General features: G+C 49.2%; 2 protein-coding genes across 3 annotated transcripts in view; one reads left to right on the top strand and one right to left on the bottom strand.

Annotated features, from left to right (window-relative positions):
• The window catches only part of KCNJ5 (potassium inwardly rectifying channel subfamily J member 5), a 30,434-nt gene extending 27,484 nt beyond the window's left edge, over positions 1 to 2,950 (bottom strand). The window contains exon 1 of the mRNA XM_001113260.5: positions 2,273 to 2,950. The gene's annotated coding sequence lies outside the window, so the exon portion shown is untranslated. The remainder of the gene's footprint in view (positions 1 to 2,272) is intronic.
• KCNJ1 (potassium inwardly rectifying channel subfamily J member 1) overlaps positions 1 to 23,922 on the top strand; it is a 67,493-nt gene that overhangs the window by 12,637 nt on the left and 30,934 nt on the right. The window lies entirely within an intron of this gene.

The raw sequence follows: 23,922 nt of genomic DNA, 5'->3' as shown, positions 1-23,922 counted from the left end.
CCTTCAGAGTCTCCCAGATTCCTGGACAAGAAACCCAGTCTGGTGCTTGCAGAAAGCCCCAAAGGGATCTTGCTTGGCACCAGGGACAGCGGGGCTGAGGAACGCTGTGACAGAGCCACACACATGTGTCTGCTGGAGCCACAGACAACGAGCTCTGCACTGCTCAGGACATGCCAGCTGACTCCGGAGAAGCCATGGTGGGGAATTCCACTAAGAGCTAACTTCATCCCAGAGAAGACAGCTAAGCTTTGGGGACAGCCCCGGGCAGAGTGAATGTGGCCCAGGTTCTCTTTGACCCCCTCACCCTTGGCTCCTCCTCTAGCTGGACTGCTCCCTGGATGGAGCACGTTCATTTTCTGCTGAATGCAGGCAGACTACTTCAATCCAAATGCTGCGTGTGAGTAATGCCAGCGGTTTCTAGCAGCTTTTGGAGAGGCCAGAAAACAGCTACGCCTGAGTGGCTGGTTCCCTTTCTGTTGGAGAGCTGGGTCTAGAACATTGTTCTGGGGACAATCCTTGTGCTTTGTGGAATGTATAGGCAAATTCTCCATCCTTTCTTTCTCTTTTTCTTTTTGAGATGGGGTCTTGCTATGTTGCCCCAGTTGGTCTTGAACTCTTGGGCTCAAGTAATCCTCTCACCTCAGCCTCCTGAGCCAGCAAGTTCTCTATGTGCTGTTTCTCTTTCAATGGTGGCCCTGCTGCTGCTCTTCCAAGAAACACATACCCTGTTCCCCGGGCCTCCTATTAAAGGCCTCATGCCTCTAGGCAGAATGGTGCCATCTCAGGTGGGCTCCATAGTTTAAAATGCCAGCCAAGCGGACCAAGCTCTTTATGCCAGAGTCCAACCATGGGCCTCTAACTCCCACATCATTCGCTCTGCCCTGTTCATTCCTCAGATTCCAGGAAGCCTGAGGGCCTCATTCAGCCAGATGATGCAATTTACACCTGGCTTTGAGGAAAAGCAGGGACATGGGAAGACTAGAGCAGCTTTCACAATTAGCTTTTGTTAGTGGAAAGACCCTGGATGTAAAGCCAGAGGACAAGAGTTTTGGAGATAACAGTGCTGCTGCCACTTAGTGCTCGGAATCCTGTTACCCTTACTCTCATCTGTAAAACAGAAGAAATAAGCTCTGCCCCACAGGACTGGTGTCAGGATGAACTCATGTAAACGTATCTAGCTCAGCACCTTGGTTTCATAAATATTAGACTTTTCCTCACATGGACAAGTGCTTTGGGAACCAGAAAGCCCGATAAAGCATGGCTTATGAAAACAAGGTATGTTTTCGAGTCATATCTAGGAGAGAATCTCCCTTTATGAGCTGTGCACCTGAGGCAAGTTGCACAGCCTCTCTGGGCTGCTATTTTTTCACCTGGAGAATGAGGATGATAATCTCAGCTTATTGAAAGGATTGAAGCAGAGTAAAATGCTCGGAATGTTCCTGTTGATCTTCTGGTGTTTGAAAAGGCTCCTGGAACAGGTTCTGGGCTGGCCTTGCTCACCCTGATGTTTGGGGTAGGCCCTAGAACTTTGGGGGCTGGACCTGAGGACCTCCACAGCCCCCGGGGCAGGAGAGCCCTGCTTGAGGGAAGGCACAGATAAAACCAGGGGCCAACAGCTCTGCAGGGAGAAGCACTGACTTAAAGAGAAGGGGAGCAATGACAAGGCCGCCCTTCCCTGTTCCCTATCCTCTGTCCCCACAGCCTTGACCCCTGGCCTTTCTGAACCGTTGGAAAGCTGTTTAAAAGGAGATAGGGAGGTATGCAGGAAGTGACTTGGGCAGCGAGAGGGGCAGAAATCACAAGGCCGTGTTTCCAATTTGGCCACACTTAAAAGAGAAAGCAAGATTAGGCTGGGGATCTAAGGCTGAGGGGTGCACCGCCCCCACCCTGGCCCTCCCTGCTCCCACTTGAAGGAAGAGTCCTACCAGGTGAATAATGTCCTCCCCACCCCACCCACTCCTGGCCACTGTTGCCTCTCAAACCACTGCTGGGAGATCTGGGGCACCCCCAGGTAGCCCTGGTCTAGTGCCAGAAGTTAAGGTGTTTATGGCTGGGCTCCCAACGCCCAGGGCAGCCTGCAGCCACGGAGATCTCCAATTTCCTGGCTAAACTTGGGACTTGCCCTAAGCTTTTCCGTATCCCCCCTGGCTACCAATCTAGCAGGTTCCCTGTGAAAGCCTGCTGCCCAGCGATGGACACCTGAGGGTGTCGTCCTGCCCTCCAGAACCCTCGAGCTGGGGGAGAAATGGAGGAGGAAAAGAAGACAACTTACTTGTTGAGATCAGAGCTTCCGAGTCCCACTGATGCTAACTTCTGGGGTGTCCCTTAGCGGCAGTGCAGGGGTGCTCAGGGCTTTTGAGGGGACTCCCCAGCCCCTGCCATGACCCCACGGAGGAGCTGTAGCTGGAACCTCTCCCTGTCGTGGGGTCCTGTGGGCAGAGGTACTTAAGCCATCCTGTTCCTTCACTCGCGGTCCCTTGGGTCACTCCCTTTCTCTAGCGAGAGCAGCTGCTGGAGGCAATCTCTCTCTCTCTCCTCTCTCTCTCCTCTCTCTCTCTCTCTCTCTCTCTCTCTCTCTCTCTCTCTCTCTCTCTCTCTGTGTGTGTGTGTGTGTGTGTGTGTGTGTGTGTGTGTGTGTCCCCTCCTCCCTCTCCTCTCTCCCTCTGTCCCTGGTACAGATGAATCTCTGGGTAGTAACGCGACTGGAACGGCCACCGGCATTGGCGGCGGGAGACGGGCTGGGGTGGGGCGGGGGCTCCATGTGATCGGGGACGCCTCAGCTTGGTAGGACTGGGAGGGAAGAGGAAGGCGGAGAGAGAGCCCAGCAGGCATTCAGCCCTTGCGTCCCCGCGGCCCCCTGCGCCCTCCCCCGGCTCCCCCTGCACCCGGCTGCACCCCTGCTGCAGGGTGCCAGGGACGGAGACCTGCGCGCGCGCGTGTGAGCGCCCCATGCCTGTGTGTGAGCGCCGCGTGTGCACGCGTGTCCGTGTGTGAGCCCCGTATTTAGTGGGTGCGGTGGAGCAGACAGAAAGAAGGGAGAAACTATTAGGGCAGAAATCTTGGCTCGGAGCCTCGGCTGGGCTGCTCAGTGGCTCTGCGGTGCGCTAAGCTGGCGGTTGGCAGCATTTCGCTGTTTCCCGAGAGGGATGGAGCAGATGGGGGAATTCCTTTGGGAAGGCGGGGGAGCCACAGTCTGGGCACTACATCCCCCGCGCGACGGCTCTGGCTCCCGCAGTGGAGTGAGGGTCCGGGGGCCTGATCCGCCAGCTGCAGGTGGAGTAGGTCCAGGGACAGGACCCAGGCCAGCTGTCCCCGGGCTCGCTGCTCATCCCGGAAGATCTCTCCCTGGCGTGCGGCGGTGGCTGGGCGGCGATGGCTGGAAACGCGCCCTGCACGGACAGGAGGCCGGAGCAGCCCGGAGGGAACGGAGCTCAACCTTGCCCAGGCGTGGGTAGAGTCCTCCGCGCCACCTCCCGTCCTCCGCGCCACCTCCCGGCCCTCGCTTGTGGATTCCTCCCTGCCTTGAGGACAGATGATGACCAGAGTGTATGCTTTAATTCGTGGAAGCCCTAGGAAGGGCAGCTGCCAGGGCAGGCTAAAAGGGAGAGCTGCTGTCTGGGGAGGGCCGGCAGGTGCCTCTGAGGACAGGTCTGTTTAGGGTGGCCCTTCTCATCCTGTAATGTTCCTTCTGGCCCTCTCTGTTACCCAGCCTTTTGGGGTCAACACCCCCCATGCCAGCCCCCTCTCTCAGGGGCACACACAGCTTGGTCAAACGTGGGGTGTCCCCAGCACCTAGCACAAGTGCTAAGTGAATGATGTCTACGACCAGAAAACTGATTTATTACATTGCAATGAGAAAAATGCGTGTCACTAATACTGGAGGGCACCAAGTCCATCCTCTCCTGTAAGCACAGTGACAGGGAAACTTAGTCTCTAATAGTGGCCTGGGGGTCCTCTTGCCTTGGAGACCAGCGTGCAGACAGCCCATTGCCCAGGCACCCTCCCCTGGGACAGAGCACAGAGCCGTCCAGCCGGAGTGGGCCTCCTGGATGCCCCTCTTCTCTCTGTAGAGGGGGTGATAACTAAATGTGGCTGCAACAGGCCCTGACTAACAGAAAGCTCTGTGTCCACCTAGGGGATTCAGCTTGCCTAGGTGCTCCCGCACTGCACCATACGCTGCTTGATGTCAGGGCTTAACACTATTGAGGAGAAAGTTCTTAATTCCCTAATTGCCTAGTTCTTGGGAGAGGCTTTGGCTGTGCAGTTCTCAGGTCCAGATAACACACACTATAATCTTCTGCTGAGCCCTGAGGAGGGCTCTGTCCTGGGGCAGCAGTTGCTTTTGGATCAGGTATAAAGACCATGATAGTCCTTCTGCCATTATGGGGTGGGGGTAGGGGGAGCTGGACTGACTTTAAAGCAAAATATAGGGTACTCTGGGAAACACTGCTTTGCAAAGATTCTCTCAGGGATGGGACCTTGGATCAGGAGACAGAAAAATTTGTGTCCAGGTCTCACCTGAGAACTGAAAAATGAGAAATTTGGGGATTCTAGTCCTGACTGATTGTTGCGAACTTAGGGGAGCTTTAGCTTCTCCATGCCCAAGCCTCTCAAAGAGCACGGACAACATTTGAGGATAGAAATGCAATAAAAGAACTACTCAGGGAGCCGTGCAAGGTGCTAAGTGTGTCTTTCATTGTCTGAAAATTGATGAGGCGGCGCTTGAAAGCAACAGAAAATGTGTATGTATTATCGCTGTGAATTAGAGTACAGCCCCACCTCTTCTGTTCCCTTTATCTGCTTCTCTTACCTTCTTTCATCGAGCGGGAGATGGGTTCACAATTAAAGATGTTCTCTTTAGAATATGAGACTTGCAGAAAATTATTTTTTCTCCTATTTATAGAAATTCTATTTGCATTTATGAGGCTGGTAATGTCTCATAAATATTTCCTGTTAGATAAAATATCAATTAATGGAGTTTGTTGAGTTATACTCTGAAATCCCAGCTAAATAGCTTCTAAAACAAATATTTTAAACATTTTCTCTCATGTCAGGAGAATTCTTCATACATTCTTTGTGTACGTTAATAAGCTCATCCGTAAACAGCAGATATCAATCAAGTAAGGACATAATATTTTGCATATTTTTTTATAAGTAAGGACGTATTATTTTGCATATTTTAAAAACTGGGTGGCAGTATTATGTTAAATAAGATATCTTATTTACTTACAGATATTTATCAAGTAAGGACATATTATTTTACAAATTTTTTATAAGTAAGGACATATTATTTTGCATATTTTTAAACTGGGTGGCAGTATTATGTTAAATACGTTTATTTATTAGTTAAATAACTAAATAAACTAACTAAATAAATAAACGTATTTAACATAATACTGCCACCCAGTTTTAAAAAACAAAACCAGGCATGGCCAACACTGCCAGATCCACATGGGATCACCTCCTCTTCCCTCAGGAGAGGACCAGCCACCTGAGTTTGGTGTTTCTCTTTCCCATAGCTTTAAAAATGCTAAATGGACACACACACACACACACCCCTACACCTACACCTACACATCCTCAGTTAGTGAGTATTAACTGTATGTAAGTACTTTTATGTCCACAAACTCTTGGTTGATAAAGGCCTACTATGTTTGAGACACTTTGATAGGTGCTATGAGAGAGACTAAAAGGTATAATGGTGGGTTTGATCTCAAATGTCTCACATCTAATGGGGAAGGTGGCATATCTGTGAGTAGGGAGGAGTTAGCCTACAAATTAACGTGGGATTTTAATTCCTAGGTGTTAGTTGGGAGCTGGTGTGGAATTGACAGGAATGCTAACACAGCTCGGAGAAGAGAAGCTGGGACTGACTTCTGACCGAAAGGCTACCCAGAGAAGGAAAGCCTGAAGGAATTAGGAAAGGGAGACTAAGGTTTGAATGTGATGAGAGGGAGAGGAGTCACGGAGCTGGGCTGGGAATCAGGGCTTGAGAAGGAAAGGCTCAGGGTGCTCAGGAACCACAGGAAAGGGAAGGGTTGCTGCTGGGGGATCAGAGCAGTAAAGTGGTGATGCCAGTGGCTGTAATTAACGCAGTGCCTACTAGGTGCTGAGCCCTGCTCGGTGCTTCATGTAAGTAATTGCTTGTAATTTTCTTGACAGCCTCGGGAGGGAGGTAGCTTTAGCACCTTTCTCAGGGGAGGAAACAGACTCAGACAAGTCAAGTCCCCTCGCACTGGCAGGAATTTCAGAGCTGCTCTCAGAACCCAGTTTTGTTAGTTTCCAAGATCATACTTCTAATTGTTATGAGATGAGCTTTGTCTCTCCCGAATTCAGATGGTGAAGGCCTGATTCCGAGTGCTTCTGAATGTGACTGTATTTGGAGACAGGGCCTTTAAAGGGGTGATTAAATTAAACTAAGGGGACTGGTGAGGTGGCTCACGCCTGTAATCTCATACTTTGGGAGGCCAAGGCAGGTGGATCACCTGAGATCAGGAGTTTGAGATCAGCCTGGCCAACATGGGGAAACCCCGTCTCTACTAAAAATACAAAAATTAGCCGGGCGTGGCGGTGCATACCTGTAGTCCCAGCTACTCAGGAGTCTGAGGAAGGAGAATCTCTTGAACCTGGGAGGTGGAGGTTGCAGTGAGCCGAGATCGTGCCACTGCACTCCAGCCTGGGCAACAGAGTGAGAGTCCATCTCAAATTAAAAAAAAATAAAAAAAAGAATTAATTAAACTGAGACCATTAGGGTGAGTCCTAATCCAATCTGACTGGTGTCCTTATAAGAAGAGGAATGACCTTGAGAACACTAGGAGAAGGCAGCTGTCTCCAAGCGAAGCAGATAGGCCTCAGGAGAAATCAACTTTGTTGACAACCTTGATCTTGGACTCCTAATTTCCAGGGCTGTGGGAAATCAATTTCTGTTTGAGCCACCCAGTCGGTGGTGTTTTGTTATGGCAGCCCTAACAAACGAAGATGCTAACCCCGCATCTCTGCCTCTCAGAAGGGCCTCGTACCCCAAGCTGTGGCATCTGGATTTTCTTCTGCATATTGGAAGCAAGTATTAAACATTTCTGTTTAATGTTTAATTAACATTAGGGAGAATGATGAAAATCAGTGTGAAGATTTCCCTGGGGGTGGTCTGTGTATGATTCATTCATTTTTTCATTTCAATGAAGACTTATGGAGCACCTGTTTTGTGACCTCTACAATTACAGGGACCACGTTTGTCTTGTTCACCTTGGGGTGCCACCTACTCCCAGTGCTAAGCACCGCATCTGCTACCTAGGAGATGATCAATAAATATTTGTCAAATGAAAGAAAGGATATGGGGTAGGTTCCGCAATTAGAGAAAGATGACAAGACAAATACAGAACTTGCCTTCAAGGAGCTGACAGTGTGGTGAGACTGGTAGTCAGTTTGTGGTTAGTTTAGGTGGAGCTGAGATTATTGTGCAGTGCCACCCAACGGAAGTTTTGCAATGAAGAAAATGCTTGATATCTTTTCTGTATAATGTGGCATTGTGGCCATTGCGTATGTGAAATGTGGCTACTGTAAATAGAAAGGGAATTTTAAGTTTTAATTAATTTGCATTTAAGTAGGCACTATGGCTGGTGGCTACTGTACTGCACAGTCTAGGATTAGAGGCAGGGAGAGTGTTCGTGGGCTGGGCCCTGGCGCTGGCCTGAGGTGATAAGGCTGCAACAAGGCAAAAGAAGGAAGAACCTTGGGATGTGTAGTGGGTTGCACAGTCTGGCGGCAACAGTGCCACTCCCTGGGATCATGTATGAAATGTAGAACCTCAGGCTCCACCCTCCACCTGCTCAAAGAGAATTCGCCTTTTAACAAGATCTCCAAGTGACTCTTATGCACACTGGGGCTTGGAAAAGCATGAAGCAGAAGATGTAGCTGAGAAAGGGTCAATAGGAGCCCAAAGCGAAAGAGGAATGAAACTGGATTGCGTGGGGTTGAGCTGGGCTAAGCTCCCCTGAATCTCCAGGGGCACTGAGATCCCCTCCTCTGTGGACACCTTGACCCCTCTGCTTCCTTCTGACAGAGCTCCGATCACATGTGTCGGGGGTTCTGTGACCTGTCTCTCTCCTCTACCTGCAATCTACGAGTTCGTTAAGGGTGTAAACCTTGTTTTTTAAAACCCGAGTAAATGTTTATTGAATGCGTGCATGCCTGATGTTGGGAATGAGAAAATTAGCAGGAGTAGGTGGCTGGGACGGGAGAGCTGCTGAGTTTGATTCTAGACATGCTGCATGCATGTCTAACTGAAGGTTGGTGAATTGCCTAAGTGGAGTTGTCTGAAAAGAGGCAGGAATGGATGTCTGGAGATGAGGAGGGAGTCAAGGATGGGGTGGAGATTTTGGAGTGTCATCCACAGAGGGGAGAAGACTGAAATTCTGAGAAATAATTTAGATATCTGGAGGAGGGTGGAGACAGAAGGAGAAGAGTCAAGAGCTGGGAACCATGCTCAGATCTGGGACAGAGGGAGGAGGATACAGAACGGGAGATAAAGGAGTGATCAGGATGACGGGGGGTCAGCCAGGCTGCGGTGGCAGAATGATCTGGAAAGGAAGAGTGGCAAGAAAACTGAGTGGCCAGTGTGCCAGAATCCCTCATTAATAGAATATTTCTTTCATAGTATTTATCTCATGAAGCCTGTGTGCAACAGAGCAGAGGTCCGAAATAGGTAACCACAGATCCAGAAAAGTCATGGAAAATAGAGCCAATGGGAAAAAAAGAAAACCCTAATCATTGACCAGGCCATCAAGCTGCCATTAGTGACTTTGCAGAACGTGTTAAAGAGGCCTCCTATTCATCTCAAAACTCGAAGCAGACATGCTTTTGGGGAAAGTGGCCTGATATTCATGCTGATACCTTGGCTTCTCCCAGTGTATAAGCTTCCCACTTGTCACTGAATAATCCCAAATTCACTTTTCCTTGAATGTCATTCAATTCTGACCACAGGGAGCACCAAAGGTAGCTTCAGCTTCCCTGAAACAAGCTTCCTGTTCCTGAATTTCCTCTCATTTGTGAGTCCAGGCCCAGGTGCCTGAGACAGGCATTTGCCACAGCTGGCCACACCATTGAATGTATCGAGTTAACATCTGTTTCTAGAGGGCACAGCACTTAGCCCCAGGACTCAGCTTCGTGCCTAGCACTGAGCTTCCAGTTATTGCACCACTAGGGGCAAATGATGTTTTTCTTCCTATTCAGTGAAGTGGGATCCTATTTAGCAAGGAAAGAAAATGAACAACGTTAATTCCTTCCTAACTTTTTTCATAACAATCTTACTTAATTCTGTTTCGTGGAAACTCCACAGACATGCTGACCAGCACCTGCCCTGCCCGGGTGCGGTTTCCACAAGGGGGACAACAGCACCATCTAGTGGTTGAAAGAGATTTCACACTAGGTAGAACACATGTATTTACTTATTTTGATTTTTAGTTTTTGTTTTATTACAGTAATATATTGGCCGGGCGCGGTGGCTCACGCCTGTAATCCCAGAACTTTGGGAGGCCGAGGCGGGCAGAACACGAGGTCAAGAGATCGAGACCATCCTGGCCAATCAACCCCGTCTCTACTAAAAATACAAAAATTAGCTGGGCGTAGTGGCGCATGCCTGTAGTCCTAGCTACTCGGGAGGCTGAGGCAGGAGAATCCCTTGAACCGGGGAGAAGGAGGTTGTAGTAAGCCGAGATCGCGCCACTGCACTCCAGCTTGGGCGACAGAGTGAGACTCCGTCTAAAAAAAAAAAAAAAAAAAGTACTATATTTGAGGCATCACATTCTTCTAAATAATTTGAAACAAAAGCAGTTGGGTTTTCCTCTTTGACCATCTTCCAATCTCCAGAGGTCACCACTTTCATTTCTTTTGGCTGTTTTTTCCCCCTTGATTTTTGTCTCTAAATGACACCCTTCTAGTAATACTTCTAGATGCTTCCATCTTCAGAGACGACCTATGAACTTTCCACCGCTGAAGATGGAAACGTGGTTCCCTTTCCTCCCCTGTCCCCACCACATGCTCACATACTTCCCACTTCTCATCCAGCAAGGGAGCTGTGCCACAGTTTTGGTTGGATGAATACTCAGTTTTAATATTTTTATGTCCATAAAGTTCTATTTGTATATAACTGATCCATGCAGCAAACCAGATTGCTTTGTCTTTCCTGCACAACGTTTTGTCTTCTCTGGAGGTACTAATTCATTGTCTTGGTTTGGTTTGTGTAGTTGTCCTTGCTCTTATCGCCAATTTCTTTTTTCTTTTTTTTTGAGATAGAGTCTCGCTCTGTCATCCAGGCTGGAGTGCAATGGTGTGATCTTGGTTCACTGCAACATCTGCCTCCTGGGTTCAAGCAATTCTCCTGTCTCAGCCTCCTGAAGAGCTGAGATTACAAGTGTGCGTTACGTGCCACCACGCCCGGTTAATTTTTGTATTTTGGATAGAGACAGGGTTTCCCCGTGTTGGCCAGACTGGTCTCGAACTCCCGACCTCAAGTGATTTTCCTGCCTTGGCTTCCAAAAGTGCTGAGATTACAGGTGTGAGCCGTCACGCCTGCCCTTATCACCAATTTCAATGCAAAAATTTCCACCTACAATTTCAATCTCCTCTCAAGATGTCCAGATGCACCAGAAGTCCTACTGATTGCATCTGGAGAAATCTCCCTGGGGCCTTCTGCTCCCTTTGGTCTGGCCTGGTTGCCCTCTCTGCCTAGCACACAGCTGACTTCCTGGCATCTCTGTTTCCTTTGCCTCACTCCCATATTGCATCCCCTGTTTCCTGAATGCCATGCGTGTTTCTTTCTTGGTTTACTCTCTTACTTTTTAGGAAGAACACGTCCTACCATTGCTTCCTAGGAAAGAGAGTGTGCAAGGTACAATTTTGAGACTCTGCATATCTGAGAGGATCTCTATTCTATTCTGTTGGCAGCTTGGGCATGTGTAGAATTCTAAATGGGAAATTGTTTTTCTTCAGAATGTTAGAGGAATTTCTTCTTCTTCCACATTTCAATTATATTGTTAGAAGCCCGAAGCAAGTTTCATTCCTGATCCTTTTGCGGGTCCTCTTTTTACTTTCTGGAAACTAGCCAGATCTTCTCTTAGTGAGTAGTGGTGTGAAGTTTCACAATGATGTGCCTTGGTGTGGGACTGTTTTCCTCCACTGTACGGAACACTGGGTAGCCCTTTTAATCATTGCCTTCCCTTCTGGGTGAGTTTCTTGCAATGCTTCTTTGATGATTTCCTCCTTCCTATTTTCTCTATTCTCTCCTTCTGGAATTCCTCTCACTTAGATGTCAGATCTCAGAAACCTCTCATTTCCTCATCTTTTTTCTCTACTTTCATCTCTTTGTGTTTTTGCAGTATGTCCTGGTAGATCTCCTCAACTTTTTTCTTTCAACCCTTCCATTGAGATTTTTATTTTTCTATCATATTTTAATTTCCAAGGGCTCCCCTTTTTTCTATTCCCTGAAGGATTTTTGGAGCATCCTCTTTATTTGAAGCGTTCTTCTCCCTGGACAGACTCTGTTTCCTCCAAGATGCCTTTTCATGCTTGTGTTTTCGCTCTGTCTTTCCTCAGATGCCTGATAACCAAGTAAGAGGAGGCTCTGGGCCTGTGAACCTGACATCTGTCAGCTTCCCTGGAGGGTGCACTGGCAGGGACTGAGCTTGTTACAGGAACACTTGGTATCAGATTTTGCTTGGGGGAAAGTCAGAATCCTCAGGATGAGCTCTTTCAATCTCCTGCTTGGAGGGTTGAGTCCTGACCACCAGCCTCTGAAACCAAGTTGGAGGAGAGAGCTGGGAGTCTAGATATCTAGTGTGGATATGTTTACTTAGTCATCCTTTGGGGGGTATGACAAGCCCATCCTTAACGGTTCTGTGTGTTTTTCAGTCAAGAGACCCTTTGTTTTCCACTTTCCAGAGAACAAATCTCCAGGCTTCTGCCAGGAAGGGTTGGGAGAAGTCTCTTGTCTGGACAGAGTCAGGGAGGGGAACAGGAGGTCTAACTAGGGTGCTCCCTGAATGGACTCTCAACCCATCCCCTCTTCTTTTGGCTGCTTCCTTCACCCCCCGACTTCCAGAGGTAGACAGGGTCATGGACATCTAATCATTTTGGGATTCTGAAGTGGCAATGGCGCTAGTTCCTGTTTTTTGTTTTTTTGTTTTTTTGTTTTTCTTGCACAAGTGTCGAATGCATCTTCTTTCTGGGTTTCAAGAAAGTTGCTATTGTTTCCTCTCCAGTTCTTCTCACCCTTCAGGGTTTATCCTTTTTTATAAAAGCTGTTGTTTTTACTGGGATTTTTGGATGGGAGCAAAAGTAGAAGCATTTCTTTAACTTGCCATCTTTATGCTGAAGTCATTCATTCATTTTTAATCACCCATTCTGTAAACATTCTTGACCTTCTCCTGTGCAGTAGGCTCTCCGGTAGATTCCGCTGTGCACTGATGAATAAGGCTGTGTTTCCTGCCCCCATAGGGATATGTATTCTGTGTGGTAGCAGATAAATAAATAGCTATACAAACTTAAATCTCAAGGGGACACAGCTAAGGGTGATGGTTGGCTGTCTCCATGAAGGTCATCTGTCTTCCAAGAGACCCCAGAAGGTGACGTAGCTTAGACCATTTGCAAGGTGCTCTTGCAAGTTCAGACACCTAATTTCCAGCACAGCCATCTCCCGGAACACCCATCTCCACCGACTGAAGTTCAGCCTCCTGACGTCCAGATGAGAATGCGAATTTGTTCATTAGCTGTGCGTGACTGTGCCGGGGGCTAGAATACACAAGATGGCATGATCAGCAAATCTCTCCCTACAGGGGGCTGGACAGGAAGCCAAATCTTGATTGAAGCATGGCTGGGTGAGTCTGGAATCTAGCAAGGGCATGAATTGTCGATGCCTTATGGCCATTGTTCGTGGCTCTTGAACAAGAAGGAAGGGCATGTTCACTGGACTGGAATGCGGGAGCCTGCTGAATGAGGCTTACCCTTCCTGGAAAGTGCCTGATTCACAGCCCTGCTGAGGCCTTTTTTCCTTCAGGTGCATCGGGTCAGGTTGGGGGAAGACACAAAGAAACTGGACTTTTCTAGATGGGGTCAGACTCCCCCACCTGCCTCCAGCTGATCAAGCCGTCCCCTGACACTCTGGCAAAGACAGATCTTACTGCGTCAGGGGACACTGTCTCTCACTAGATGCAGGCTCCAAGTGGGTCATCCCACATCTGTCTCTTGGTGGACACACCTGCTGGGGGAATTGAAGAATTGCATGAGGGGACTGATGAGCTCTAGAGGGTCACAGAAAAAGACCACCTACTTCACTTCACAGTAGCATCAGGAAACATGCATTGGACAGTTGTTCCCAGAGAATCATTTTCCCCAGAGAACCTGGCAGTCCTTAGCCTCAGTGCCCTTTTGAAAACAAGAAGCTAAGTCCCAAAGCTGTGGGGGTGGGGGAGTAGCCAGGATGGGATCTTCCTCCTCCGTTAGGATTTGCAGGGCATGGGGATGGGCGCTCATAGCTTCTGCTTACTGAGCCAGGCAGGACAAGGCAGGACTGGGGTGTGGGCGGCACAGGCGGGCATGGGCAGCACAGGTGGGCATGGGCAGCACAGGTGGGCAATGGGGAATAGGAATTGGACATGAAAGTGCCCCATGTCGCTTCTGCTCCAAGGCACCAGGGCAGGCCAAGAGCTTGGGCCCTGGACTTTCCCTCTGCGGCCAGGGAAGACCCACTCTGGGGGCCGGGGTACATGACCACTCAGTTGAGCAGAGGCTTTGGTGGGGGAGCTGCTGTCCCCAATCCCCCTCCCTGCCCCCACCCTCCCACTCCATACAACCCTCCTCCTTATGGTGCCCCCAGGCCTCTGACCGCGCCTGATCCTGGTGGCTGTGGACCTCACCAGACCGGCCTCATCTCTTTTACCCGGCAGCACCACGTCCCCCAGCCTGCAGTCCTGCCCTGTGTAAGACTGTAGTTCAGAGGAGGCTGCAGTCCTGCCCTGTGTAAGACTGTAGTTCAGAGGAGGCTGCAGTCCTGCCCTGTGTAAGACTGTAGTTCAGAGGAGGCTGCAGTCCTGCCCTGTGTAAGACTGTAGTTCAGAGGAGGCTGCAGTCCTCCTCTGAAAGCCAGGGAGAGCAGCACAACAAACACTTAGGTTTTTTTGTAGGATTAAACACAGTTTTGTATTTTTTTAAAGGGGTTTACCGGAGATTATTAACCTGACCAAGAGGCAGGAGGCCAGGGACAGTCTCCGCCCTCCTCTGCAGCTGCCTTCTCATGCTGACATGATCTCATAAGATCATTCACCAGAGTGCTGTGGGAAGGGCCACACAGACAGTGAAGGTCGCTATGGTGACTGCCCCCTAAGCAAGGCCAAGAACCCTTTACAGAGCAGAGTCCCTGCTGGGATTCTCTTGCCTGCGGGCAGGTACAGCCCCGCATCCTAGTAGCCAAGCCTAGGCCAGGCCTTCTGTGCGGTCTGATCTCCAAAGAGCATCCCAGACACCCAGCACCTCCATTTCCACAGCCCCTGCGGGCCCCAGGGTCCCTGGAGACAGCTGTCTCTATCTGCATGTTACAGCCAGGGAAGGCTCGGCGTGGCCTCCGCTGTGCATTGGTGGAGGACTTAGAACTAACACTGGAACTTCCTCATTCCTGGCTATATTTGATTTTAGTACTACACATAATAGTAATAGCAAGCAATGATATTTTATATAGTATTTAGCAGCTACAGGGCACATTCACACAACATTGTATATGGCAAGTAGAATTTGTCCTTTTTTCCAATGAGAAAGCGAATATGCAGAGGTTATGTAACCACTCAAGGTCAGGCTGCTGAGACACGGCAAAGGCGGACCTCGAGCCCGGATTTGCAGATCCAAATTCAGTGTTTTTCCTACTACCCAAGCTCCCTGAGGCTGTCACCCTGAAGTGTGGGGCCCTTATTCTAAAGCACGTCTCCTTCCCCTGAATGGAATCCTCATGAAATAGTCCCCCAGGCACTGCAGGCTCAGCAAGAGTGCAGGGACCCTGGCCAAAAGGCCAGTGAGACCCACTCTTTGGAAGTTCTAGGGTATTCTGGAGAGGCCTGGGGTTTGCAGTTGGTCCCGTAGGCCCTGGGCATGCCAAAAAGACTGTCCCACGGCACCAGCTGTGGGTGGATCTTTGAGCAGCATGGTAAGGAGTGGGGCAGGTCACATCATCTAATGTGGCTGAAGGGCGTTGACTTCAAGGTCACTGCACTGCTTTGTCTTTGCGGAAGCTGACCACTTCCAGAGCCCGGGCGAAGGTGCGCGCCGAGTATCTGCGCAAGGGGAATTTGCTACCTGCCTGGCCCTGCCCACTTCCCCCCAGCATTCAGTGAGCACACGGGCTGACCAGCTGGGAACGTGTGACCCTACTTGTTTTGACTTCAGACGTTATAAGGACACGTGTGAGGCAACTGAGGATCTGGAAGAAAGTGAAATGCTGAAGTATGGAACCGTAGAAAGACACAGGCCAGTGCTGACCACAATGTAGAGCTCGGGATCCCTCTTGAGCCCCTGCTTTGAGCTTGCCAAAGGGCCCCAGCATGGTTCTCTGGCCTCACTCCCTGCCAACCCCCCAGCCCAGATCTCCTCTCTCCACAGAGGAATGTGAGAAGCAGGGCCATCACCATCTGTTGCTTCTCTGGTCAGAGGTCCCAGCTTGAACCGCCTGCTCTGTGGGAATCTGACAGGTCTGGCAATGACTGAGGGAGTGGCGGGTGGTCCTCCCAGGATCTACTGGCTGCTGGAGGGATTGTAGCCCCCAGTGAAGACCATCAGCCAGACCATCATAACCTGGTAATACCCTGGGTCTTCAGAGAGGAGGCGGAGGGGTGGGTTATGCACACAGTATAGGGGCCACTCAGCTTTGTCCTCAGCCCAACCCACTGCAGATGTGGGTCTTGGTGTCTCTCCAGAAACAGAATGAAAAGTACCTCCCCTGCTCACTCCGCCAGAGACAGCACAGTACAGGCCTCCTGCGTGTCCTGGCACCACCATGGAAGGCGCAGTGGGCTCTGTGGATCTGACACCTTGAGCAACTCATGCCTTGATCTTGAGTACGTGTGAGACCCCAGCGGGCACCTCTTGGAAAAGACTTTCTTGGGTCAGGGTGGTGACACTTTGCAGCGGAACAGGCATCCCGGACTAGCAGGTTGGGTGAGACAAAGAAAAGGGAAGACACAATTTTAGTCATCCTTCATTCATGCTTTGGACAGGTATCACTCTTGGGAGCTCTGGAGCGTGAGGATCTTTGGGAACATACAACAATGACTCGGAGGAGGTACCTACCCTCCTCCTAGGACTTCAAGCCAGTAAAGGAGAAAGCCATGATCACGGATAAAAGCAACTTGAGAAGTAGCAACAAAGTCCTGCCAGAGTGCAAGAGTTAGGGGAGGAGGGCGTGACCACTGACTTGGGGGTTGGAAGCCTTCATGGAGAAGGCTCTGGGAGGCTGCTGTCTCCCTCTGCTTGCTGGTGACAGAGGTCAGGAAAGCAGTGAGGCCAGATCCTCAGAATGAAAAGTCGAATTTCTGTGGTGAAGCCACCGTGAGGCTCTTGGCCCATCTTCCTGGCCTATTTGTATTCATCACTCCAGCCTACCAGACAGCCATCTCTGCCCCAGTGCTCAGACGACCTACACACACGCCAGCCTTTCCCAGAGATTTATTTGTATATATTTACTCTTTAAACTTCTAGTAAGTTGCCCACATTTTTTTCGTAGATATTATCAGGTTTTTTTGTTTTTGTTTTTGTTTTTGTTTGTTGTTTTGTTTTTTTAGCTAATGTGTGAAAAAGGAGAGAAATGTGAAAGGAGTGGGGACGGGGGGAGAGGAGACGCTCTCCAAACTGCCCTTGTGATTTCACCATCAAGCCCAGACACTGGGGAGCAGACATTGTAGGTCTTCCCTGAGGTTTGCGAAGTTCCTTGTCCCAATTCCTGAATGTTCAAAGACTGAGAGAGAGTATTTTGTCTTTGTGATCTGCTTAGTATTTATGCTTCCATAGCACAGTGGAGGTGGAGTCTGGGATCTGAGCGCTGGTTCTCTGTCTGTCATCCACGTTCTCTTGGGCAAGTCAACTGCCAACTAGCCGTGAAGGTGCAGGCTGGGGAACATATGGGTTCTTTCTTTTTTTTTTTTTTTTTTAGACGGAGTTTCACTCTCGTTGCCTTGTTGCCCAGGCTGGAGTGCAATGGCCCAATCTCGGTCACTGCAACCTCCACCTCCTGGGTTCAAGTGATTCTCCTGCCTCAGCCTCCCAACATATGGGTTCTTTAGCACTTGTAAACCAAACAAAAGTCACTTCTAGCTCAATAAAAATCACTCTATGAGTTCTAAGGGGCATTAATAGGAGCAAGATGTCTAGCATGAAGGAGGTGATGGTCCTACTTCACTTGGGCTGGTGGGAGCACACCTCCAGAGGGCCAGCCCCGAGGGGTATGTGTGAAGAAGGTTCTTGGCAGGCTGGAGTGTTTGGGTGGATGTTGTTGAGGCAAAAAGCACAGGAAATATGGACAGGCCAGAGGTGGCTTTTTTTATTTTTATTTTTATTTTTGAGATGGAGTCTCGCTCTGTCACCCAGGCTGGAGTGCACTGACTCGATCTCGGCTCACTGCAAGCTCCGCCCCCCGGGTTCACACCATTCGCCTACCTCAGCCTCCAGAGTAGCTGGGACTACAGGCTCCCGCCACCAGGCCCAGCTAATTTTTTGTATTTTTGGTAGAGACGGGGTTTCATCGTGTTAGCCAGGATGGTCTCAATCTCCCGACCTCGTGATCCGCCCGCCTTGGCCTCCCAAAGTGCTGGATTACAGGCGTGAGCCACCGCGCCTCGCCCAGAGGTGACTTCTACATTCCCTTCCAGTGCAGGGAGTTTGTGAATCTATGAACCTTTCTTTGCATTCCAGGAAGCAGCTGCTCGGGGAGTGGCGGTCCAAGGCTTTTCAGATTGCTGGTGTGGAACCGAGCTATGGAAAATACTGAGCAGTTAGGTTCCCAGAGTTAGTGGCTGAGTGCAGCCTTGACCCCTCATCTCACCATCGACACCAGGACCCCTTTAGGAAGGGTGTTCAAGGCCCTCCGGGAGCACCTCTTGCTAAACCTCTGCTTCCTCATCTCTAAATACTTCTCCGCCTCCCTCACAGTCAAAAGAGATCCGGACAATAGAGTAACATCAAAGGGTCTGTGAACTCCAGAGTGAGCAGGCGGATCGTCTTCACCTAAGGGGCTCACCGCTGAGTCTCGTTCCTGTGCTTTCTGGGAGGAAAGCTACGGTACACGCCTGTGCACACGCGTGTTACCTTGTTCCCCAAGCTGGAGTGCAATGGCACAATCTCGGTCACTGCAACCTCCGCCTCCCAGTTGCAAGTGATTCTCCTGCCTCAGCCTCCCAACATAAGGGTTCTTCAGCACTTGTAAACCAAACAAAAGTCACTTCTAGCTCAATACAAATGTCTTTACAACAGAGGGGAACTGGATAATCCACTGTGAAGACAAGAAGGAAAGAACATTGCTCTATGTTCTCACAAGGGAAAGGTTTTGAGAAAGCCACATGCAAGAGATAAAAATGCTTTCCCTCCGAAACCTGTAGCAGCCCGTCCGGAACGTGGAGCAGGCCCTCAGCAGAGGAGTCGGTGGTGGAAACCCAAGCGTCCTGGCTGCAGTCTTCCGGGAGCTGCAGTGTGAATGCTTTCCTTCTGACGGCAGACAGCTGAGAACCTGCAGGGTTAAAAGTGCACAGTCCGGGAAGCTTCCGTTCCCAGGAGAGCGCTATCAAGTCCATTTGCGGGCGCTCCACGCGGTCTACCTGAAGGGAACAGCCTGCGGCGCCGGCGCCCTATTCATCTCTACCGGTGGGGAGATGGAAAAATACCGTGCCGCTTAGCATTGATGAAGCGCTTGCTTCAGGGAAACTGACTAGAATCTATTTAGTCTCCAGGGCATTTCTGAGAGGCAAGCAGGCCTCAGGGCACTGCAGAGGGACCTCGTCTTTTTGCAGAAAGCCTGGCAGACAGCAAAATGAGGCCAAGCCTGAGGGCTCCCGGCTCCTTCTCTTCCTTGTGGAATGCCCTTTCGGACTGGCGTGAGTGTCGGGGCTCCGTGAATAACCTGCTGTGTGTCTTTGGGTGTGAGATTTGGGCTATGGGATGTGTCTGCACAATATCCCAGAGAAGGAAAAATTTTGTATCTGTCAAAAACCTACTAGGGATGTCAAAATAGGAAACAATATTTATAAATACGAAATTCTGGGTAAAACATGGCAAAGCTCCTCAAGATAGACAATAAGAAACAAAGAGAAGTGGTGAGCATCCTCCTACAGAAAGCCCCCGCCACCCTCGCCCCGGCTCCTGCATGCCAAGAGCCTGTCCCTGCCCCAGAAGGAGGCCACAGTGCCTCTGTGGAGGGGTCTCCACAGTTAAGGAAGGATGAAAGGTCACCCTGCCCAGCACAGCAGGTCCTGCCACCTTGTTCCCATCTACCCTTCTGCCTTGTCCACCAGCACGTCTTCTTTTAAGCCGGGCTTTCTCCTCTTGACTAGTCCCCCCTTTACTCTCTGGCCTCCAAGCTGCTTCTCCTTCCTCTCCTCCCCACCTTCCATGACCACTTGTTGTAATTTTATCTTTCTATAGTGTCCAGTTCAACAGCACCATTTCTGTGAAGCCTCTCCAATTTCCCCAGCTGGACGGAACTTCTGTATATTCGTAACCCTTCCTATGCGTTTATGCCTTGTGATGTTTGTGACTGTCCTCCCTTCTATAAGAGATTCAACTCTTAAAGGGCAAGGGCCATGTTTTATCATTGTTGCAACTCCTAAAGTGCCTAGCCTGCTGCCTTTTATTTAGCAAGGCCCTCAAAAAGCTTTGGATGAATTAATTGGAATCATCCAGATTTTCCCTTCATTCAGTTAGATTTCTTTTTCAAAGAAAGGCCTTCAACCTGGAATTTCTCACTAAGTGAGATGCTTTCATCTGCAGTGGCAGGCCAGGTTTCGGAGGGAAAGCATTTTTATTCTTGCATGTGACTTTCTCAAAACCTTTCCCTTGTGAGAGTGTATAGCAGTGTTCTTTCCTTCTTGTCATCTCAGCGGATTATCCAGTTCTCCTCTGTCGCAAACACATTTGGATTTTACCATCACTCTTTCACCAGACAAGAAAATCAGGCCTCAAAGGTAGAAGAGCCTATTCCAGCAGAGTCCCTCTGTCCTGTTCCATTTAGGAGGGCCTGTAAGGTGATGTGCCTTGCTGCTGGTGGTGTCATCTGCATGGCTGCCTTTCCTCAATCAAAGAAGGGCACTCACAGGTCAGCATCTGCAGAGAGCAGTGACCTGGGATTCCTTATGTATGGATGGGAAACCGCTTGTAGGTTTGTGGCTACATGAAGCAAAGATGCAACTCAGTCTCATTGTGTTTGAACACATGTCAGTGAGCTAGTTTTGCAAAACGCGTGCGACTGTGGTGACGAAGTCATATATCAATGAGACTCGCCAGTGGACACTGCTTGGCTCCTCCTGTCTGACTCTCATGGCTGCCAAGCATGTTTTCCACATCACTAAACAAGATCACCCCTCCCTTGGAGCTGGAGTCAAGGAGAGGAAATACTATCCACCAGAAAAAAAGCACAACCACACTGTCCAAATACGAGCATTCGTCTTGGAGCTGCGTTTCTGAAAGAAGTGTCTGTCCTCAGCCAAATCTTTAAAGGGGCTTGTGGGAGAAAATAGGGGAAATGTCAAAAAACTGTACCCAGAGGATTCATTCCTTTCCCCCCACCCAAAAATGGATGCTGGGAGAAGATACCTGCGAGTCACTCAGCATTAGTTACTGTGCCATTCTTACTTGGGGTGTATTGGGGTGTGGGGGGATGGCGTCCACTCCCAGGGCTCCAGGAGCTGTGGTTCAGGTGAGTGACTGTGGTTCAGGGCAAATCAGATGCTCCTTCTGAACGACATAGAGACCTATGATCAGTGCACAGCATAGAGACCCACCATCAGGGCGTTTGCTTCGTCTTGCCTCATTTCATTGTAAATTATTAAAAGATAAAAAGGGACTGTGCCTTTAAATTTTACTGTTGTTAAAGTAATCTACATATAACCTTTAAAAAGGCTCTTGTTCACATTATCCCCTCTATATTCCTCTCCACACTCCCATATAGCTAGATCAGACATTTTATTAGATCAATACTCAATGTTGCATTCCGATAACTCTAATATTGTTCACAGCTGAACCAAGTTAGGGTATTATAAGTACATTTTCTCTCCTTTAAAATTGTTTGCATTTAGTGGAGTTAACAATGTTCTCCTTTTCGTGTTTACATAGTTCTCTATATGTCTATCACTGATTCATCCTGAAAATCTCTTTCAGAACCATAAACACCCTCTTTACACATATGGGCAATTCAATCTGTTCCATTTTCCTGGGAGGTGGCCACCTCTCCTTGCTGGCTATTCTCGGGGTCAGCTGGGCAGATGTCCTGCAGGGTGGCCCTCCACCATCACCCAGGCAAGCCCCTTTGCTTCTTGCCTGTGCGGGAGCCCATGTGTCTGGGATTTCCTGTGTCCCACTTTCTGGGGTTCTTCCCTTTCTTTAGTGGATGCATATTCTAGTCATCTCCTAGGAAATGGTCTGGAAGAGGTAATTTGAACCTTGTATATCTGAAATAGTCTTTATTCCACCTGCACATTTAATTGAGGGTTAGTCTAGGCATAGAATTATTTTCCCTCAACATTTCAATTTGAAAATGCTCCATTGTTTTTTGTAGCATCCTGTGTGGCTGTTGGGGATTCAAGTACCCTTTTGGTGAACAATTATTCATAATCATTGATGTGCAATATATTTCTCTTGCTTTATCTCCAGTGTTTTGAAGTTTTATGAGATTGCCTTGATGTGGTTGACATTTTTTGTTCAGAGTTCTTAGTGGGCTCTTTTAATTTGGAATCTTGTGGCCTTCATTTTGAGAAACTAAAATAATATATACAATTCCTCCATAATTTCTCCCTTTTATTTTTTCAGTTCTTTCTTTCTGGAACTTGTAGTACTAGTCTGGGTCCTCCAGGAAGGAGATGCCAGGACAGGATGAAACATGAGAGGATTTTGTTAAGGAAGATGGTGGTGAGAGAGTGTGGGGAGGAATCTAAGAGAGGCTGGGGGCTGGGGCAGCAAATCTGAACCCTGCAAAGGAGAGAGGGAGGGAGGATTGGAGGGTGCATCTCGTAGGGGACAGCTGTCGTGGAGCTGAAGCCCCATCAGAGAGCCTACCTCTTCCAAGAACTGGCCTGCCTTGGTGCTCTGCCTCACTCAGTGACCAGGAGCAGCTCCCAGAGTGTGTGCATGGAGCAGAGGCTGTGGAGGGCCTCAGCAGCTGCAGCTGCCAGTTGGCCAGGTACGTTCTCACGGCTGCCACCTCCTATCATCCTGTGAATGCTGACTCTCCTGCACGGATTCTATCCTTTTCTTATCTTTTCTCCCCTATTATTGTCCCTTAACAAAGAATATTGGGAGATTTTCCTAGCTTTATTTTCAGATCATTTTATCTGCTCTAATATTTAAATTTCCAAGTGCTCTTTCTTGTTCTTGGAGTCTTTTTTTCTAGCTTCTTGTTTGACATTTATAATATCATCTTTTTTCTCTGAAGGTAGTTGAGGGTTTTAGAAAATTATCTTGCCCCCTGCTATGCCTCTACTTACTCGTTTCCTTTCTGTGTTTGCCTTGACCTTTCTTTTTCATGTGAAAGCCTTTCCTCAAATGTCTGGTGACACTTGGCTGCCTGTCATTTAAGAAAGTGCCCCTAGTCAGCTCATTGGAAGCTGTGAGGGAGAGGGCTGCGTTTGGTCCTGCCAGGTGGAGGAACACCCAGGCATCAGTACTGGGAGGTCTTTCCTCTCAGCCCAGTGGATTTCCCTAAAGAGTCCTTCGCGGCTGGGATGAGGCACCTGCGTGCTGAGTAGAGGAAGGGAGTCATGGGTCAGTCATCCTGTACGCAGATTTTCACACAACCCCCTCAGTCTCCAGGATATGCCTTGCCCCCTGCCCTAAGTAATGCAGAACCCAAATCCATACCCTTCCTGGGTTTCTCCAGAGTCAACCTCAAACCCTAGGCTGGGGAGTCTGTTTCCTAAAGGCACTTTCAACCAGTGTTCCTGTTTCCAGCCCCACACATCAGGTCTTCTTTCAGAGGCTCCCGGCCCCTCTGTTGTGTGAATGGGAATGTGCTACTATCCTCTAAATCAGACAGGCACCTGCAAAGGCTTTTTGTTTATCTGAATGACTCCTGTTGGAATATTAGTCATGAATAGGATAATGTATTTCAAATGTTCCAAACTTCTTTAAGAGAACGGGAAAGAAAACCATCTGTTGACTCTGGTCTTTGCTCAGGTCCAGAGGCGGGAGGCTCCAGGTCCAGTCTGAGGAGTAAATGTTGGATGCATAAACTCATCAGTGTTGGGAACCCAGTGAGGCTACACAGCACAGAGGGGCTGGACAGAGTCAGGGGAAGAGGAGCTGGCTTGTCTCCTCATTGTCACACGCCGTCCCACCGTGGAGGACTCAGGCTGTCTCGTGGCTACAGAGGTAGTGAAGCGGTTGCCAGGGGCCAGAGCAGGAGCAGAATTTCTCCGTGAAGACAGTGGTTAGGAGGAAGGACTGAGAGTGCATCCCGCTGGGGTACTGGAAGGTGTAGGATTCCATCAGGGCAAATGCTATCGCTTGTGCTTTAAGACTAGGATTTGTGGAACAGGTAGAATGCATCTCCTGCCCTCCCCGTTGCTTAGCAACAGGCCTCTTTCTCATTCCCAGCAGGTCCAAAAGGGCCCAGTTTTGAAGGTAGGGGGCAAGGAGTGGGGGATGAAGGTAGGATAACTCCCTGGTCTGCATAATAATGAGACATTCTGGCTC

This window comes from Macaca mulatta, chromosome 14 (assembly GCF_049350105.2).
Source record: "Macaca mulatta isolate MMU2019108-1 chromosome 14, T2T-MMU8v2.0, whole genome shotgun sequence".
Taxonomy (NCBI): Eukaryota; Metazoa; Chordata; class Mammalia; order Primates; family Cercopithecidae; genus Macaca; species Macaca mulatta.
Note: the sequence above shows the minus strand (reverse complement) of the source record. Positions and strands in the feature narration are given on the sequence as shown.